This window comes from Cydia strobilella, chromosome 7, assembly GCF_947568885.1.
Source record: "Cydia strobilella chromosome 7, ilCydStro3.1, whole genome shotgun sequence".
Taxonomy (NCBI): Eukaryota; Metazoa; Arthropoda; class Insecta; order Lepidoptera; family Tortricidae; genus Cydia; species Cydia strobilella.
The window spans coordinates 5,010,888-5,033,222 of NC_086047.1; the positions used below are offsets into that span (position 1 = coordinate 5,010,888).

Below are 22,335 nucleotides of genomic sequence, written 5' to 3' on the forward strand. Positions count from 1 at the left end.
ATACTGTACGAAGACGAAATCTTTATCAAAAGTGCTGTCCGACCAGTCTATTGTGAATATGGGGGTACCACAGGGGAGTATACTTGGACCGTTGTTATTCTTAGTCTACATTAATGACCTCCCCAATGTCACACATAACAAGGTCCTTCTTTTCGCCGACGACTGCTCCGTGATTATTCCCGGTAACAATCCCGCAACCTACCAAGCAGAGGCAAATTTAGTGTTCAACAATATCAATACCTGGTTGCTAAGAAACAAACTGAAAGCCAATATGAGTAAAACTAAGTACATGGAATTCTACGCCCCTCAAAGCAACGCTAAAAATCTGGTAATTAAACATAACCAAGAAGCCATTGAAAGCGTTCAAACAATAAAATTTCTTGGGGTGATGCTGGATTGCCATTGTGACTGGCGAGCGCATGTTGAGTATTTGGTCGACAAACTGAACAGATTTGTGTTTGCTCTGCGCAGGATATCGCAGGTGGTATCCCAAGAATCTGCTCTTTTGGCGTTTCACGGCCATATTATGTCCAACCTTCGTTATGGTCTGATTTTATGGGGAAACTCAACATTTGCACAACAAGCGTTCCTATTACAAAAAAAATGCGTTAGAGCAATCTATGGCGCCAAAACGATGGATTCATGTAGACCGTTGTTCGAAAAATTAAAAGTCCTTCCGTTACCCACATTGTACATTTACGAAACATGTCTCTTTGTGAAAACTCATATTAGTCAGTACAACATCATGAAATCTAACCCTAGGTCAACTTCTAAATTCCATGGACTCAATATCAGTTACCCATGTCATAATTCTGCTCATTTTGAAAAATCTATTCTTTTCATGTCTGTCAAAATCTTCAACCATTTGCCAAATGACTTAAAATCCTTGGATTGTCAAGGTTTTAAAACCAAATTATTTAAGTGGTGTTTACAAAAAATGTTCTACTCGGTTAATGAACACTTTGTATCCACCAACGCCTAATAACTGTTATAATATTTTATTATTATTATTACTTTTTAGGTACTGTATTAGCTTGACATAAAATTGTTATGAAAATTATGTGTTGCCACTTTTCTGTATGCATGACATTGACCTGTTATTATTATTCTCTATTATTATTACTAATACTTATTTTTTTTTCTGACATTTTTATACTTTTATTTTAATTTTATAGGTTTTAATGACATGCACATTGAGAGTCAAAGAGTATTGTACGCCAAATTCAGGCTGATTGTGATGTAACCAAATACTAACCCTACCACCATTTATAACCACTCACATTCAAACAATAAAAAAATTTGTATTTATTTGTATTTGTATAATACTAAAAAGTATGGAACCCTCGGTGCGCGAGTCCGACTCGCACTTGGCCGGTTTTGTCTATTTGTCTGAGTTTTTCTTACAATTTTATTATAAATATGTCTTGGCAAAGAACCACGACGTTAAAGTAATATTTACACCTAAACCAAGATATAACGAAGATATTAGCGTCTCCCGGGCGTAGGTGTCTAGTCAACTGCTGCTCGACGCAACGTTGGCGTAACTGCGCAGCGACGCCATTTTCCATATCACTAACTATAGACGCTCAAAAGACGCGTGTGGGGTGGCCCTTAATTTTGGACCATAGTTGGGAGCTCAGAAAGAGAGCTTTTGGACTATAAGCTTGCTATAAAAAAAATGAAAGCATGTAAAAAGAATTTAAACAAATTAGACACATTTATTTCCAGTAATAAGCTCTGTAACGTCATATACCTTCTATGTGTTAATAATAAGCCATTGATAATTAAGATCTATGTAAGCTGCAAAATTGCAGGGAGAAATTGTGAATGAATTCATTGATCTTTATCAATCCATTTTTGCGGAGATGGTACATATTTTAGTTAACGAACATTTTAAACTGAGACGTCAAAGCATGTAAAAAAGCCTCCTGTTCATTGTATTTTGGATCTTTATTTTGTTAAATAAGAATTGCGTAGTCTAGGCAAGATTTGATTTGTGGGCGGCAAAGGTTAAAGGAAGATACGCCAAGGCTGTTTAATAGTCTTAAGCATGACTCACGCTAGACAAGGCCGGGCCCGGGCCGGGCGTCCGACGTGTAATTTTCTATGAAGGCTGAACGAAGCGCCGGAAGCTCCGGTCCGGCCCCGGCCCGGTCTAGCAGGAGGCGGGAGTCATCCTTTATGAATTCAATTCTTTATCAAAATAATAAAAAATATGTAGGCAACCGTGGAATTATTGAGTAATGTCGTAATCAAAATTGTTAGTTAACTTAGTTCGAAATAAGAATTAAGCATTGGAAAAATGTAATTACTTATTAGGCATGTGTGCATGTTAGTTTTTATATTATATAAAGGATTATTGTTTAAGCTGCTAATAGTTTTGTTAAGGTGCATGATTCGATTAGATAATTGAGCGCTTCAATCGCCAGCAAACTGGTTACAGGTTGGCGATGTTGTAAATTTTGTTTGTAAGAATGTACCTTTAGTGTAAATAAATAAAATAAAATATGTTTACAGTACATATGGCGCTACTTCGCACTAGTGCGGAAATGAGCACTTTCCGTGACTGTCGAAACTTTAACCGTACCGTAAAACGTTGTATGATACACGTGCGAATAGGTAATTCGCAACTGGTGTCGATTTAAAAAAACTCCCTTCGATCGTGTTTTAATTTATTGCTACTCGTTGTTTCCTACGTTCCGCACTTGTATCGTAAATAACTATTCATTGAAAATATCTAAATTATACTTCAGTGTATAGATGGCAGCACCAGATCTGTAAGGGATTCGTTTAGGAGGTGTAAGCACGTACTGCTCGCCCATTAAAGTTGAGCACAGGCGCCTAGCCTTTCAAAGATTGCATATATTTTATGACTAAGGTCTTGGTCACTTTTTTTACTTTTCTCATGGTCTGATCCGATCCAGGGATGTTGCGGATGCCAATTTGGAGATCATTATCCATAAACAATCAGGTTGCATAGTATATATTATTCGTAAATATTATGGCGTTATTCATAAACGCGCTACAAGCCTCAATATTAATTGCTTGTCTTATTCTGTAATTTTGACTTAACTATGTACCTATTTGTAAGAAAGGGATAAAACATAAATTACCAAATTGATGAATACGGGGGTAGGTCTTTCAATATTAAAGGCTGTCGATGACGCGTGGCACGTGTTAAGCCCTGCGATATGCAGCGTGATTCCGCATTGCTGGCCGCCGGCGCAGTGATCGCTGCGACGTTTCCGCGTGCGCCTGCGCACGATATGCAGGGGAACGACACCTTTTGTTGCAACTGCACTTCTAACTTCTAACTATTTTGTACATTAAGATTAACTGTTCATGTTGCGCAAATGAACTTAAGTTGTGAGGGTGACAACAATCTTTAGTTGGACTGGGTTAAACGTGTCTGCCGCGTGCACCAGCCCCCGTAGCAAAGCCAGATCGAAAAGGAGATGGCGAGTCGACTTGGATAGGTTTTGGAAATGGCGGAAAAGAATAAACAGCGTAGCCTGGAGAACAATAGAGGAGTTAGTGTAGGCTCCCTTGAAGAATGTCATTTGCATAAATTATTAGTGCAGCAGCTTGACTGACCCTTTAGTAATATTTATAGGCTACACTAAACCTAATGTTGCCAGGCTGAAAAGTAGTGCCGTTCTCCAGCCCGCCCCATGAAACTACCCTTGACTATTTTTTTTATTTTTGCCTTCATAAACTTCACACCCGTTTCACAAATCTCACTTAACAGATTTTTGCTCTTGAATTATTTGATTTTTATTGCAATAGTTTAATTGCATTACGCATAAAAATCAGCAAAGATTTTTTCCACCGTTTATTGTAACCTTGGTTTCTAAAATTAAGTTTTAAGCATTATCTTTATTATATGACGTCTCAACACAACTAGATTCAGATGGCTAATAGTAATAAATGATAAATTTTAACTATAAAACTCCCGTGAGACTCAAACATATTGAATTATTTTAAAACGGGTCACTCACGTATTATTAAGTCGAATAGCTCGACATGTTTCGGTCCAATTTACGAGGACCGTCTTCACGGACATGTCGAGCTATTCGACTTAATAATACGTGAGTGACCCGTTTTAAAATAATTTAATATAAATGATAAATGTTTGTAAATGTTAAACTCTTTCATTGGTTCATTTAAATAGTGAAGTACGAAAATGATGCAACCTCACAAATTTCTCATTTAAATGACTTTTGATACCTAAGTATTTACTCAAAATTGCGTATTTTTTCCTTCACTATGTCTAATGGTAGTTAGTATTGTGCATGAAGGCTTGCAGCAGCGTAGGTTGCCGACGCCTGCCGCCCCCGGCGAGTAGCGGTTCGCAAGGTTCAGGTTCACCCGCGTTCATTGCCACAGTTTTGTAACCCTTGTGTAACTAAGGCCCTTCGCCTCTCACTTGGACTCGTTATTCTCATTATTGCACTTGCCCATTATTTATTTGTTTACCGAACGTTTAAGAGGATAGTGGATCACTCAACTTTTTGCTACAACAAGGCGAAACAGGTATAAATATTGCTATCTAACTAAATGACCAGCGGTGGTGGGACAACTTGGACTTCTTTTTGAGAGACTGGCCAGTGGCCAGATATAGCTCAAAACCCAGAAGAGTGAAAAATTAAAGGGGTAAGCCTTTGCCTAGCTGTGGGACACAATAGGCTAGTAAAACATATATAAATAAAATAAATGTAAACCAAAAAGCAATTCTAACGAGTAAAACTGGCGCACCTTCTCTTAGAAATCATTAAAATTATGTAATGCCCCTTTGCCGAAAGTTAATAAAGGATCTCATTTTCCAAGGTGTACAAAATAAACTACGGTTGTATCAAGAAATAAGCGTTATAAGCGTCCAATATCTCAAATCATCTTAACGCGCCGTGTTGACGTGTTATGTTGAATTATGGCATTGGATTTGGGACGTGTAAGTGGATCGGTTTTTAAATACAACCTTGACCAAACGTATGGCTCCTAATTTTTTGTACAAAAGTAGACCTCACATTTAGAACTGATTATCTTTATAGTTTTCATTACAAATCCGGATTTTTCAAGTTCTTATTAGGATATCTTAATTCCAATTCCCTATACGAAGTAGGTAAAAATATTTTTTGGTTAGTACAAAAAAGATTAAATAATCATTAAGTTTATTTCGATTTGAATTTATTTCGTTTTATTAATATTTAATAAAATAAAACAGATAAATCTGGTGTCTACTAAATCTATCATAATTCATCGCTTTAAAAAAATAACTTCAATGGACTCTCTTTAAAAATTGTTCTCATTGGAACATAATAACTGTATAAACTCCTATCGGAATACCTATCTGAATTCCAATAGGAATATTCCCACTAGGTACAAAATAATTGGAATCGAAAAAAATCAACAATTTTTAATTTTTATACGCATAATCAATTAAATAATATGACCATTGCAGCATACTCTCCCTGAACTTAATGCCTAAGTTAAAATATAATATCAATACAACTGTCAACAAACCATGCAAACACATATACAAGGCAGCATGTTGACTCGTACGATAACCATGTAAAATAACGACAAAAGCGTACATAAGGCAGTGCGGAATGTTTAATTGAGCGGTAGGCTGCGCGTCTAGCGGGCGACGACCCCGTGCCTTTCGAGAGTATCGAACCGCGCCATTACGTCACCCGCGCAAGCCTGCCGCGCTAGGGCTACCTCTAAGTCCCGCGCGGCGTCGACAATCATAGTCAAACCTTCATTTTTTTAGGAGCTGTAAAGTCCTATTTTAAGGTATTGTAACGCGGACTACAAAATAATTCAGTAGTAATAGTCATCTATTCTTTAAAATACGTTTTAAGCCATCGAGGTTAAAATTGATTTTTAAAAACCTTAAAACATGTCAGGCTATCATTTAATCACTTATACGTTATCCTCGCGACTTAATACCGAAATTTACCAAATTAAATCACATCAAATAATCGTCATTTCACGAATTAAAGATTAATGATATGGTGACAAATGCATCATAGCCCTGCTGGTCTAGATTCGATATTTGGATTCGATGAGTCAGTGTATGAAACTAAAAGTACTTGGTTTTTGCTAATTGTAGGTTACTTTGTGTGATGTAAAAGTATTTTTTTTTACTTGTTGTGCAGCTTTAAACTATGTAATTTGTGCGGTGATATTACTGCATTGAAATGGAGTGAGTTTTTATACATTCTATTCGAAACAAACATTTTGATCACATACTAATAATGAATTTTCCGATCATGTGTATGTCGCTAATAACAGGATACCTAAACATTATTGGGTAATTTGATTAATACTTTCAAATTGAAATGTAATATCACCTGAACTTAAAAAAATATACATCAAAAAAATTACTTGAAGCTATCTGTATAAAGCTAAGCTGAGTATATACACAGGGTTTGCAACCCATTTTAGACGTTTCACTTGCTTATTTGTAAATGCCATTGCCAGTTGTTTGGCAACCCTGGATCACACTGCGCTGCCTAGTTCCAACAACGCTGTGGAATATTCCTATCGTGAAGCTTTTTCGGCAAAAACTATTCGAGGGTTTTCGGATATGTTCACTTTTTTGTTGCTTTTTGATGTGAAAATAGCTCACATATACATATAGCACAATATTTGTAAGGCAATGCAATATGTGCTTAAAGGGATAAATAATAGTCCAAATTTAGGTACATTAAAGTTGTTTAGACTGATTTCTGCTTAAATAAATCTATCGTGTAATAAAATTATGTTCTAAATATAACTACGTAAATGCTATTTATTTATAATGCATGTCAGATAATTACAACAAAATGTAAGCGATCTATAAGAGGAACAAGACGTGGCTCCCGGTGAATGCACACCAAATGAGTCAAGTTTTGACCACAACGCAAAACAAGTCAAACCTCACACGTGGTCACTTTCCTCGAATGTTCGGTGAAGTTTGCCCGAACTTTCGTTAGCTTATAAAGTAAATACGGCGGCCATCGACCCCGTCTTGCACAACCGTATGAATAAGATTTTATGAAATATCATGCTTCTCGACATTCCTTTATGTATTTCGAAATGACAACACGGAAATTGTTCGTTGTAAGAATTTACTAGCGTTGTATTGCAGCATTATTAACTTTTTCATCCAAAGCTCGTAAAGGGAGTTTTTTATTACATTCCACTCGAGCTTATAGTAATAGTGACTGATCTTATTCCCATACGAGTGGTGGATTTTCGAGTCATTTCAATCATTCAAAGGTGGTTCAATTAAACATTTTTTTCAAAACTTATCTAATTAAATCGACTGTCAAGAGGGATAAGGTTTGTTTTAAATTGGCTCGAAATTGAAGACATATACATTTGCGATTACGATTACGTTAGTAAATTGAGCCATTGACCCTGGTAGATACAGTTTAGTCATGTTTGTTGCATTGTAACAATATGTCATGTTCACAAATTTAACAAGTAGATTACCATTATTGTGCCTTGCGCTAATGAATGAAGTACACTTTTTCAAAAAACAGCAGTTTCATAAATACATAGCTTTAATGGCAACATTGGAGGTTCATCCTGTCATAGGCGAGGTCATCGTAGCAGTTTTCGAAAGGCAATTTTCATAGCGTTGTTGTTCTCAAGCGTAAAGTAGACTCAATAGCGTGAACCCGAGCCGCGGTCATGGCGCGTTCAGCTCAACAAAAGTACTTTCCCGGGCGAGTAACGGGACTGCGCGGAGAAATGCTCTACGAAATCGAAACACGCCGCACCGTTAGGCGGCTCTCGCCCTATGCCTGCCGGGATAATGCCCGCTGCTACTGCACTAGGTTGTAGCTGAGGTAATTTGAGGCTGGTTATAGATTTGGAGCTAACGGTATTGATCTAAAGGGGTATTCATATGGTGGATTTCTTTATAATGCAGAAAAATAAGCTTGGTTACATAATAAATTCCATTAGGTACCTTATTGCGGGGTAATTTGTAATTAGAGTAATAAGTTTCATACAGACAATAAGTTCAATAAGTCAAAAAATATCTTACTAAACTGTATTTTTTATCATCAAGCATAAACAAGAATAATTTTCGCCGATCAAACCGTAGTACAATTAATTTTTATCATTAAGTACCTAGTTAATTATACCTAGTACCGAATGCCATAGCACATGAAAAATGCCACTGTTATGGACAACTGTAGTTTCAAGATACATTAAAATATATTATTATTATCGTAACGAGTAACGAAAAAAGGTTCAAACACCATTCTTCTATGTATTACGGGAATGGGCATTATGGCAGTAATAAACACCGTTAAAATCAAGCAAAGATAGAATGAATCAAGTTTGCGTGGAGGCGCCATCTTGTGTTGAATTTATAAATCACGTAGCCCGTCCGTGGCCTAGCGGTGACTGAACGACTCAAGCTGAGAACCATGGTCTATGCATTTCTGCCATTAGTAGAGGATACGATACAGCTACTTCAGACGTGAAGTTTGATAGAATTTTCGCTAGATGTCACTACAAAATATGAAAATGATGCCTCAGTACAATTTTATTATATTAACAAATACATTGAAAATGAAAATGAAAATGAAAAATGATTTATTTGTGTATCAAAAATGCAGCTTATTACATAGTAGAATTACATTTTTAGGAGTATTCTATTCTATTGTTAGACAGCCTAGGAATAGTGTCCTGAGCCCTAAACTAGGTAAACCTGTCTTATAGGGATCAGGGAATAAACCACCGCCAGTTCTAGCAATGCAGCAAAGGTTGGTTGTGTACACAAGTTAAAGACAGATACAGATGGTCAGATCGCTGTTACTTATACAATTTTAAAGTTTAGCAAGGATGATAGAAATATGACATTATCAACTATAGTATATTCATCTGTATTATATATGTAATAAGATGATGATGACTGTTTGTCTATTACAACTATTTATTATACTTATTTGATTTTATATATATTTGAATTTTGAAGGTAAATCAAAAATCACTCGTTTTTAGACTTTGTTTAAATCAATAGGTAAGATTTAAAGGTAATATCCAAAACACCTTCCTCCTAACTCCTCTTTCAGGCTTATTCTGATTTTAATACTGGGGTAAATAAGTGCAAAAAGTATGCATTTTTTCTCAGGCGATGCCGCTTGGCACGATTGTTCCTTAGGTCAAACAAAGCTGATTTGGCCCGGTAGCCATGAGATCGTACCGTGCAAACTTCCCAAAAGGGTCGGCTGCCCAGGTCCAATCGTGCAAAATGTTTGCCTGTTCTTGGCAACTAGGGCAAGTTATATATCGTTTTCGTATAATTTAGGGACGAGTAATTCATTTTTGAAATAATGGTTTTACCTTTTCATAAAAATATTGATTTTCGTATAAATAATGAAAATAATATCCAACTTTTTGTGACAATTTGGACCTTTACAAACACAGTGTGGCGATTTTTACTTAATACAAAATTGGGCAATTTAGCCCATTTATTTGTTATTCTAAAAAGTATCACTTTAAAATACATAAAAAAAATGTAGCGCGTGGTGGTGACGATTTCCATAGAAATGGAATTATGGCCAGTCAAAGATAAAAAAAAAAACAAACAATGGATTTGGTATTTAAAAGATATGAATATAATGTTTTAAAACTTGTTTCATGCGTTTTTGCCCTTTTTGGGTAGAAGAGTGGGAAGAATTTGTATGAAAAAATGCCAAATACAATGTATTAAAAAATCATTCACTTTGTCCATTAATTCCATTTCTATGGAAATCGTCACCTCCACCCGCTACATATGTATGTATGAATGCCTATTTTAAAGTGATACTTTTCAGAATTGCTTAGTTTTTATTAAATCGCCACAATGTGTTTGTAAAGGTCAAAATTATCACAAAAAAATAGATGTTATTTTCATTTTTTGGGCGAAAATCTATTTTTTGTACGAAAAGGGAAAACGGTTATTTCAAAAATTTATTCCTCGTCCCTAAATTATACGAAAATGATATATAACTTGCCCCAGTTGCCAAAAACAGGCAAAAATTTAGCACGATTGGACCTGGGGAGCTGATCCTTCTCCCCCCTTTTTAGGAGGTTTGCACGGTACGATCTCGTGGCTACCGGGCCAAATCAGCTTTGTTTGACCTAAGGAACAATCGTGCCAAGCGGCATCGCCTGAGAAAAAAGTGCATACATTCATAAACTGTAATAGACTGTTTATATATAGTAGTGTGACTACTTATAAACACAAATCAAAATATTTAATAAAATAATTTGATTTGTTCCTAAAGTTGAGTCCATACATTCATATTTAATACGAAAACTTAGTATTTTTAGCTTTTACTATTATGTTTGTTTGATGTTATTCTTGTATGATTATGTTACTTGCGTGTGTATTGTGGTATGCAAAGGAAAACTTAATATATCAGTCTAATCTAACATAACTAATATGGCATATATTTCCGATGTGCCATATGATTTAACTAAATTATTGAAGTATCATTATAATTTCACATGATTGTACAAAATGCATGGCATATAGATTTATAAAAAGCCCGTATAACATCAATGTTGTTATTTCACAACACATATGCAAAACAGCCCGCCACTCTAATTTTGCACGATTATCTATCTGTACATAGGGGACGGGTCACATAAAAAACGATCATGTTTTTTACCATTTAGCGTTCTTTATTTAAAAAAGGGCGAATTGATTGGCTGCGCGCATTTGCGGGGCCCTCGCGCCGCGCAGCGTTCCTCCCGGCCGTCCAATAGGGGCGCACGCCGCGCGAGGGTTCGCGCCCTTCGCTCCCAGAGACCTCAAACTACGAGTATGAGAGTAAACGAGAAAATGTTTATAATTATAATTTCGATCAATCATAGCAGTTCTGAGTTTAACATGCCCAACTGTCCATTCGTAGCAAATACTCCTCTATAACTAGGTACCTACTTACAAATCGACGATTAACTTCTGAGAAATGAATCATATTTGAAATACGCATAAAATCAATGCTATTTTTTCAATTTTCATTTTCAATTTATTGTAACTAAGTATGCCTTTAAGTACCTACGTAAGTTGTATTCAAATTTGCGTTGTTCCATGTTTCTGATGCCAGATTGTGCCGAAGCCGAAATTTAGCACACTTGCGATGACAATTTTTGGTATAAGGTAATATGAATGTATTATAACAATTAATTCTCATACTTCCACCAATTTTATATAAGCGACCAGTTTTTAGCCATACGATTAAATAAATAAATAGTAAGTGTAGGTATTGTGTCCTCGACTCAAACTGATCTAATTACGATGACTAAAGATTACTATGAGAACTGTAATGTAAATTTAGTTCGTTAAAATCTCTTGCTGAGTAGTAGATGTCGGCAATAAAACCTTGTACCTACCAAGAATGAAATTTTTGACAAAAGTTAGGTAGGTACTATATGACGGAGATCATGATCATGCAGTTTATTTGGTTGCAGTTTTAGTCCACTTTAATCAATTTCATAATATTTAAAAGATAATCATTTTTACTCTACGATACTGTTCTTAGGTAATATTCGAATACCTACATATTGTAAATTTGTTTAAAAAAATTGAATTGTACTATGCATATATAATGAATAATAATTCACACTATTAACAGTAACGGTAGCGATCTATTTGCGATTTTATATCTAACTAATTTTGAACATTATAATCGCTCAAATCCCATCTCATCGACTAGTAATCATCCACTTCATGTGAGCGCTCGGTAAACATTCAAATCTAAACACTCACCATGACTAAACTCGTCACAGTGTTTTGTTAAAAATTCGCTTGTTATTGGCGATATTCGTTCGAGTGTGGGCGCGTATGTAAACGTCAACGTCACGATTGAAATGCATTGTGTGACGGATGTGTCAGTTTTGCCTTGGGTGCAACCGCCCCTCGCGAATGCAGCGCGCAGGCGCGATAGATTGTTTCATTTGCGACCCTTTTAATACCAACAAATTTATTTTTTCTCGGCTGAGACGATAAAGTAAGGATGATAAAGGAAGTAATGGGTATTTTTTTTTAAATTAGTTTACGCCTCAAAATATTTAAAAGGTAATTACTATAAACAACCAAATGCAGATTGAAACTGATGTCAAATCACAAAGACCATATAGATACTTTTAAACCTACAACATTATAGTTTCAAATCAGATAATGTACCTTTGTATGTATTTTGTAAAGTAAGTTTACCAGCGCGAATGACTCACAAAGACACGAAGCTATTTTATTTTTTAATGCAAATTATATCTAGGTGTGAAACTGACAATATGCGGTGCGTTTGATAAGACATTGACGTGTAAACTTTACTAATATACGTTTATAAATAAAAAATCTGAATCTGAATCTGAATCTGTTTATGTAATTTAATCTAATTACCGGTGTAGGCGACCCCTAAGACAGGTATGAGTATAAAAAACACAATCTCGTTCAGACGGATGAAGATGTAGCACCGTATGGGGTAGGCTAGCAGGTGGACTTTTTTTGACAGTTATTTATATGTACATAATTGCTTACACATCTTGAGATATGTCTATAAATCCGTTCTATAGGAAACTGAGTTTATATTCTAAAAGTTTAAGTCGTTTCTGTAGGTAACTTTGAGTATATATTTCAAAGTTTAAGTCCGTTCTATAGGTAACTTTGGGTTTATAATTCTCAATTGTAATCCGATTCGACGAAACCAAGTCTATATTTCTGATTCATAAATTAAGAAATTTCACATGATTGGTCTAGTAGTTTTTTAGTCTAGCTAAATGGGGGTCAAGTAAGAGAAAAAGGGTCCTCCCTAAATGTAAATTAAAATATATCTGCAAAAGTTAACGTAAGTGAAAAGTTTACTTTTGACTATTGGTCTGGCCTAGTGGGTGGTGACGCTGCCTATAAAGCTGATGGTCTTGGGTTACAATCCTAATAAGGGAATTTATTTGTGTGATGAGCACAGATATATGTTTCTGAGTCATGGGTGTTTTCTGTGTATTTAAGTATTTATATATTATGTATATCGCTATCTGAGTACCGACAACACAAGCCTTCTTAAGCTTACTAAGATGAATCCTAGGCTATATTCAATGGTATTATTTAATGCTATCTTTATTTAATGCTATGTTCGATAGAAAATCGAAAATAGACAAAACTACAAAATAAGCATACTTTGCCTTCATTTAAATTGTTATAATTTATATTTCGTCAACTTGCATTGATTCCCTTAACAGATTTTTACAAGTTCCAATGATAATGTGCAATTATTGCGCAGTTTATCAAGATTTTAATTGGCGCGAGGGGAGAGTGGCCATGAATACTATGAATAGCCTTCCCGTTAATAAGGGTTTTGTCCGTTTTTCTGATATTACGTTTTTTTCGCTATTGTGCACGAGCTTTACATTTTTTATAGCTGGTCAACGAGGGGTCAGTCCGTTGGATTTGCCTTTATCGTGATTGATTGACATTCAACGGTTGGTCGCGAATTTATATCCAAATGTATGCTAAAATTATTACTTAAGACTTGTATTTTTTTGCATAGAGATAGAACGTGACAATAACGTGAGATAGATATCGTTTTCATCGCGATGGATAAAGAGCTTCTGCCTCTCACATTGACACACGAATGAAACGATACCTTAACTTATTAAACGCTACTCTTATACTAGTACCTAATTAAAATTTATTGAATTAAAAACGAACTGTCACAGTATTGCGCTTTTACATATAAGGCTTCGCTTTAAAACAAGCCAGCAGTACAATGATTGACTCTTTAATACAAAGTAAAGTTTTTTTTAAATAATGAAAGCATCACCTTATTTCGCAATTTTTATGGCCCATGACTAAACTATGTTTGGTATTCAAGTAGCACCATGTAGTAGCAATATGAAATTTTAACCGTATGTGATATCAGGCAAAACGTAGCTCTTGTTATATAATTACAATTTACTTGACACAAGATTGAGCCTGATTAATTATTATTATTATTCGTCAGTCAAATCACCGTCCGCAAATTAGTCCTGTCCAAAGTACTCAATATCCGATCCCCAATCGCGAGGCCCATTGTCCAAATGTCCACCCGTGCTCTGCCACGCGTCTGATCTCCATTTTTTATGACCGCTCTCACTTTTTTATTCATCAGTTTTTTTTGCACGTTTTTTTTCCCGAAATCCCCTATTTGCAAAATAACGGGGACCTTTGATCCGAGCGCTTATTAAAAGTAAATATTTCATGAAACCTTATCGTTATTTTAATGGCCATTTTGTATGTTTTATGGATTGTTGTGTTGTGGGCATCACGTTTTATGAGTTTTTATTTGTGGCGAATTTGAAATTATTTTTATCTCTAAAGGCAATTTTTACTTATATGGATTCAGTTATCCCTTTCAGTAGGTTTAACAGAAAATTAAAGTGCTAGGTCACTGACATTCTGAGCAAAACTGGTCATACTTAGCGCAATTTAATATCGATCGGTTCAAATCGAAAATATTTATATCTGGAATTTTGCATAGTAATACATTCAATCTCGTGACATTCGTTTTTGACAAACTGCAAAAAATAGACCATTTACCACCACTGGGGTGGGCATTTGCAGGGTGCAATGCTGTGCGAGAGTAGAGTGACCACAAATTTAACGGCGAAAAAGACTGACCGTGGTCACATCTTTTATTACATTCTCTGTTTAACTACAGAGTGTAGTAAAAATTATGGGATCCCCTTAAGGGCGTTATCAGTAATCGGTATCGTGTTCTGATTAGGAAAAAGTAGAAAAAAAATAATTCAGTATACCATCAGTGAGCCACTTACTCGTTTTTAACACCTTCTGCGTGGGTTAAGTCGCGAGCGGAGGCAACATAGTATTTTTATATCAATTTAATCACGGTATTAGTTAAGGAGCAAAATGGTCAAAATGTCCTTTAATTTCACGAATCATGGAGTCATATCGAAGGGCATTGTGTCCGCGCTGACCATCAGCAGCTGTGCGCCGGCTGCGCGCGTGCGCGAGATCCAACATGGCGGCACTTAGCACCGCATCTTTGTTTGATTTGTTAATCTATCTCATGGTGATAGGTGATAGGTTACCTACTGAGAATTATTTGATGGTCAAAAAATTATTATCGTATTCTAATGTCAGCTAGCTTCAAGCACCAAATTAGAAAAATTGCGTTAATTATGTAAGGTTAGGTGTAAATGTTAGAACCCAGTAACTTTAGAAGTGTTCTTTAGCTATATCTCATTTATTTAGTAAGTTACTTTATCAGAGGAATAACAAAAGTATGTGACAATCTTTTAAGTAGGCTACATTATTAAGTGTGTGTTACCTTCTCCTTAAACGCTAGTTACATCTTTAAATAAAATGTTGTATTTGAAAATATTTTTTACTGATTGCACTGTGTTTTTCACTATTTAAGTATTAAAGGAGTTTGTCCCCTGGAAACAGTGTTTTGAGGCGCTTTGTTGTAAAACCTAAAAATAAATTACGTTGACTGAAATTGTGATCGCAAATGAACATGATTGGACACCGGCTTAGTCGCCAATTTCTAGTCGTCAAAGAACAAACTTTCGAAAATTAGTATTTTTAAACCTACACATACGTAGTTATTATAATTATTATAAAAAAACCATAAAGGCTTTCTAAAAATCGGATAGAAAAAATAATGTCACTGCTTCAATGTCTAAGAGTGAAAACAATATTTGAACCATATTTTTTTCCTGTACTAAAAACTACTGTATTAACAACTACTGTATTAACAAATACTGTATTAACAACTCAGCAAAATAAGCTTTGTGTATAAAAATACATGAAATTCATAAGCTTAGGTACTCGTATGTACATATTTACTAGTGATCGTTGTTCCCCCACGCGCGCACCCCAAATCCACGCAAAACGCACCACGCAGTCCCGAGCCAATCTTTCGGCAAGCCACTTCTACTATAATAAATTAAGTACTTACAATATCTAAAATTTACTAAACATTACACTGGTGACACAAAGAACATTTTGACTAAAAAGTGAAGACGAAAGTGAATAAAAAAACAACAACAAGTTTTTTTTGACGCTACCAATCGAAGGGTGTCAGAGCGGCAAGTGTTATTATAGTATTTTTATCGCATTGTGTTTGTAATAAAAATGTCGAGTTATCGACGTTTTTGAGTAACAGTTGGGACCTTGGGACACGCCTGGTGGAACTGCTGACGGGCGTTCGCGTACATGAAGGGTAAGCCATGTACCTAAAATGGAATTAGCAATTTTATAACAGTTTAGGTTAACAATTTTGATTCAGTACAGTTTTATATGAGATTTTCATTTGCTCACACCAAGGCTAAATGTCATGTTGATTTGTCATGTAGGTACCTATTTCCCCTTTAATGAAAGCAACTCTTTCTGGGATTGGGATACGATAAGATAAGATCATTTCATGTAGCTATTGTGGTAGGTAGATATTTACTACAACCTGGATGAAAATAACTTATGAACATAATATTTAAGTTTCATATTTTTTTGGTTAGTTTTGTATTTGTTTTAAAATATAATCAGTATCTTCCTAACCTAACCTATTTATCCTACTCGACTCGATGGATATTAATGCCCGGCTGGAGACGAATTTATTTGGTTTACCTTTCAAATAATTTACAAATTACAAAACCCGGAACCATATCCAAAGATAAATAAACAAGAATTCCACTTGTAAATCTTACTAACAAAAAAGTTTGTGATTTTATTATAGTCTCGAGTAACACAGGAATCTATCTATTTAGATGAAATTGTAATGTCTTCACTCTTGGTAAATTCTATCAAAAACTGTTATTATTTAGAATTCAACTATCAAGTGATACTTCCTACCTTATGACAATAGTCATTCTTCCATTAATACGAGTAAACTGTGATTTGGTATCATTATAAAGACAATGGATTTAAGTCATAGGCCACATAAGGTATTTTCGATTACCTATTTATATTGACAAATTAATATTTTATCTTTATTTTCAATTAAAATTTACTATCTAGCAGTATTTTATTTTATTTTAAAATATGCCATGCAGAACAAGTAAAATAATTACTTTACGATGAGGTCAAATTGTATTGACCATCTTGGTATAAAACACGTGCACTATATGGTTCGTAATGAAACATTGCATTCATTCAATACTAAGTTTATATGAATCATTCGATATATACCTGCTTAGTTACCTATGTTTTAATAATAATAAATAATAATATAAATATTATAAGGACAATCTTACACAAATTGACTAAGTCAAGAAGGCTTGTGTTGTGGGTACTCAACCAACCATATATATAATATACAAAACACAAACACTTAAATACATTCATCCGTGACTCAGGAACAAATATCTGGGCTCATGACACAAATAAATGCCCTTACCGGGATCCGAACCCAGGACCATCGGCTTCATAGGCAGGGTCACTACCCACTAGGCCAGGCTGGTCGTCGAAATTTTAATAAGGTAGATTAATTAATAAGTACATTAGGTGTAAATAAAACTATGAAAACGGATTATATCGCGTATATTGAATTTATAATACATCCCGACGTTTCGAACTCTTTACAGCGTTCGTGGTCAACGGGTGACCTGGGTTATTTCATGAGTAACTATCGCGGTAACCGAAGACAATATTACATTAGGTGTATTCAATACCGTTAGGTAATAAGTAGAACTCAAATAATCATATTTCCAGAGTTGCTTAAAAATAGATGTTTATTATAAATGATTTAATAAAATAGATAAAACTATCTAGCGACAAAACGCCTGATAACAATATAGTTGCAACACTTTTTTCAAATAATTATGTTTTAAGTCAACAGTAAAGATTTTCTGAATAACTATGCGAATAACTATTCATCAAATCTTCATTCAGATATTAAAAATGATTATGCAAAAAAAAAATGTTAACCCAGTCAACTTACTTAATTATTTGATAGATTGATTGTAGAAAAATTGAGCGACACATACAAATATTATTTCATAAATGGGAGTAAAAAACCAAAAATGACATATGGTGTTAATATTTAACATATTAAACATAAACTAACACTTGTACACCTAGTTGCAGAATTGAATGGCCACTTTATGAATGAATTCATTCATAATGTGTCCATGTAATTTTGCACCTCGCCGTACAATCAGCTAAAATGAGCTAATATTTTAACCGTTTATAGCCTGTTTGTAGCCGTGTATGTAGCCTACATAGGTTTAGCATCAAATGTAGCGGATCAGACTACGCGTCAAAAGTATCTACCGCTATCTAATAACAAAAAGATATATGTCTCTATATGTAGAACGTATATACTACTACAAATACTTTCCAACGTGAATCGTAGATAAGTAGATATATATATCTATATTTAGAAAAGTATTCACAGATGGCAGAAATATTTCGGCGCGTTGTTTTATACGCGATTATTGATGCTGACTGTATCTAGCCTAGTACCTAGTACCTATACACATGTGTGTACGAGTGTTAAGCTAATGTTTTCTGATTGCGCATTATTTCTTTGAATAGTTTATTTGTTGTTTATATATCTTCATTTATTTGTAAAAAAGTTGTACTTAAAGTTATCGGAAAATTAACCGTTTTCCAGAGTGCAGCGTCTGCGCAGCGGCTGCCGCGGCAGCGGCGGCGGCGGCGGCGTGGGCGACGCAGCATGGCCCCGACGCGAAGGCGGCGGCGCCGGTCGCCAACGGCGTTGTCAACGGCGTGCGGTACAACGGCAATTGTAAGTCAATATGAGAACGAGATCATTTTTAGGGTTGCGTAGCCGAAATTGAAAAAAGTTAAAAAAATATATAAGTATATATCATGTAAAATCAGCAACGGGCGTTTTCTAAGATAAATATTGAAAATCTGATTCTTTCAAATCTGGACATTCTTGGGCTCATTCTACTCAGAATCGACAACATTCTCCATCGTGCCATTAAAAACCCAAAATGTCCATTCCATTAGATTACGTTTTAGTGTGAAAATTGTTTTCATTTGTATGTGCGTGACGTGACGTAGTGGAATATACAATTTTCATACAAATATTTGGGACATTCTTTTATCATCAGGATTGAATTTGCTAGTGATTCTGAGTTGAAGGAACCCAAAAACACCAGGATCTGTGAGAATCAGGTTTTCAATATTTATTTTAGAAAACGCCCGTGTGGCGACATAGCATAATTGGATAGGTTTTTATTTTTGAGTCAAGCTCGGCCGAATTTCACCTTTCCATACAAACGAAGTTTCGTTCTCATTTTAAAACTATGTGTTGGATTGTAATGAAACTTTGCACATACTTACAATGACATGAGGTCATGAAGTATATCTAGGTCTGTAATTAGTTTATTTATAGCTCTAGTACCTACATAAAACAAACGAAATAGAGCAACAGCAAGTTTTGTATGAAAAACTAATTCGCTGTATATTTTTTAACTATTGTATCTGAAGCCCCATAAACTAATTACAGACCTAGATATACCTTTTCCTATTGTAAGTACACAGTTTCAGAGCAATCTAGCTAGTCGTTTTAAAATGAGAGCGTAACTACCTTGGTATGGAGGACTGAGGTTGCCGGGGACTCTTAAAAATAATATTAATGTTGCTAAAAGCGAGGCACGCGTGCGAGCGGTGCGCCCCATATTACTCCCACTCCCACTTCCAAAATTTATCTAAATACAAAACTTCATCTAAATCGGTTTCATCAAATCAAATTTGACGATATACCGATAGCAGCTCCACCTACAGGGTCCAATTGGTTTTTTTAAACATCCGTGTATACTAAAAACCTTCTCCAGAATGTAACAAACATTTTTCTAAAAACCGCATCAAAATCGGGAACAAACATACATACAAACATACGGGTCAAACTGAGAAACTCCTTTTTTTTCTTTAAGGCGGTTAAAAAGATGATTTGGCACGGTAGCCACGAGATCGTACCTTTTGGGGGTTTGGCACGATACGATCTCGTGGCTACGGTGCAAAATCAGCCTTTTTTAACCTAAGGAACAATCGTGCCAAGCCGTGCAAAAGTGTATACTTCTCCATACATTTCTGCACTTACTTACCCCAGTATTTGTAATATTTGTAAAATTACAACGAGTATATTACATACGAGAGTATTACTGTAGTATTTTTACCCATTTAATTAAAAGTTGTAACTAAATCCACGTATCTATTTTGGCTACTTATATTGCAGGGGCTCGTTTCTCAAAACCTTGTAGCGTATAAATAATACAAAATACAAATGGAAGTCCCTTTCTAACAAAAGCTGTCAAAAATTGACATCGGCTACAAGTTACTAGCTTTTGAGAAACAGGCCCCAGGTATTTTTATTTATTGATTGATTTAAACTTCATTGCTTAAATCACAATACAACAATGTACAAATGGCGGACTTATTGCCATATTGCATTCTCAACCAGTCAACCACAGGATCAACAGAGACACATAAGCAAAAAAGTTTTTATATTACAAATATCCATACATTTACGATAATAGTATTAAATGGGTTGGGTTATTGTCAGTAAAACCAATAAGATACCTATTGGAAAGATTTTAAATATTAGAATGAAAGAAGTCATGCCCTCGTTGTCGGGCAACCACAGTACAAAGGAAAAAAAATTAGACGACACCAGCTCCTAAAGGCTCTCCTTATTTGTTAAAAACTGATGAGAAAGTTTGCAATTTATCCAGAAAAGTGGCAAAGTAATTAGATGCAAATTTAGTTGTTTTTTCGTGTTAGCTGGTAGAATTAACTTTTAAGTGATGATTTTTGAATGATAAATAAATAATAAATAAATAAATAATAAATAAATATTATAGGACATTCTTACACAGATTGACTAAGTCCCACGGTAAGGAGGCTTGTGTTATGGGTACTCAGACAACGATATATATAATATATAAATAGAATAGAAAACGTTTATTGTATAAATCTACATACAGCACCATACAAGTTTAAAAGAAGAAGATCTTATACACTAACACGTAAAATTACAAGTAGCTTATACTAACATGCAATAATTACAATATTGATGCTGCTATAGAGGCTACAAATGGACACCACTCAGCATATGCTCTAACATATAGGTATATGCTACAGCGCTGGTCTTCCGTGGAGCCCAGGGCAAGAGTTACTGAAATACATAGAAAACACCCAAGACTCAGGGACAAATATCTGTGCTCATCACACAAATAAATGCCCTTACCGGGATTCGAACCCAGGACCATTGGCTTCACAGGCAGGGTCACTACCCACGGCCAGACCGGTCGTAAATATTTAATAGCATGTAATTAGATTTGATTTGTAATATTTTACGCGTTGGTGTGATGAAATTTTTTGTTACAATCGGTAGCAATGTTTGTTTAACAATAGTGGATTAGCATAAAAAATTCAATTGCATAGCTTTTATAATTTAGATTTTAATCATATCTAAAAAAACCCGATTTCGTCACTGACTCACATGATCATCAAAACTCTTAGGGTATTTCCTGAAGTCCTAGGAAGCTGAAATTTGGTATGTAGGACAGTATTAGTACACAAACAAAAAATTCAAAACTTGAATTTTTTAGCTCCTAGGGGGGTGCAAAGGGGGAATTTTGTATGGGGAATAAATAACCGCTGAACCGATTTAGTTGAAATTTGGTGTGTAGATAGTTTGTGTCATGGGGAAAGATATATAGCATAGTTTTTAACCCCAAAATCATCCCGTAAGGGTGAAAAGGGGGTGCAAAATGGCGTTAGGGGGGAAAAGGGGGTTGACGTTTGTATAGGGGATCAGTAATAAGCAGATGTTACTACAAGAAATATTGTATAATAAAAAATAATGAATAGTGTAAAAAAATCACCTTACACCTATGTCACAGGAAGCGAAACGGCCAAGCCAAATAATATATTTTGACTAAGGTGTAGTTTGTGAAGTCAGGGGTTTGTAGAGTTAGAAGCTTGGCTCTACAAGAGATCTGATAACTTTTTGACAGTGCGAGCTGACGAGGACTAGAAAGTAGGTTTTTATATTGTTTATATTTCATCGCACCGGGTTTGTCGCTAACTCCTTCACCCTTCACGCGATCCGGCTTTGGAATGATCTCCCACTCTCAACATCAGACAGGCTCCAACCAAGCTCTCGTTTAAGCGCATGTTACGCAAGCATTTTTTCGACAAGCTCACTGGTTAGTTGTCCATCGTAGGCATAGTATTATTTGCACTGGGTACATAAAATAAAGTAATATATATGTAAGTTTATTTAATTATAGTATGTATATGTAAGTTTATTTTCGGTAGTGTGTATTATTTATCGCTATATTTTTTGTTTTAAGTTACCTATTCTGCTTTTTTTT

At 35.1% G+C, this 22,335-nt stretch overlaps 1 long non-coding RNA gene across 1 annotated transcript; it reads right to left on the bottom strand.

Annotated features, from left to right (window-relative positions):
- Nucleotides 1-705: 705 nt before the first annotated feature.
- Nucleotides 706-1,286, bottom strand: LOC134742716 (uncharacterized). Its single transcript, XR_010127958.1, has 2 exons — nt 1,245-1,286; nt 706-945 (listed from the first exon to the last, which is right to left on the bottom strand). It is a non-coding gene; the product is annotated as an uncharacterized LOC134742716 (long non-coding RNA).
- Between the last annotated feature and the right edge of the window lie 21,049 nt (nt 1,287-22,335).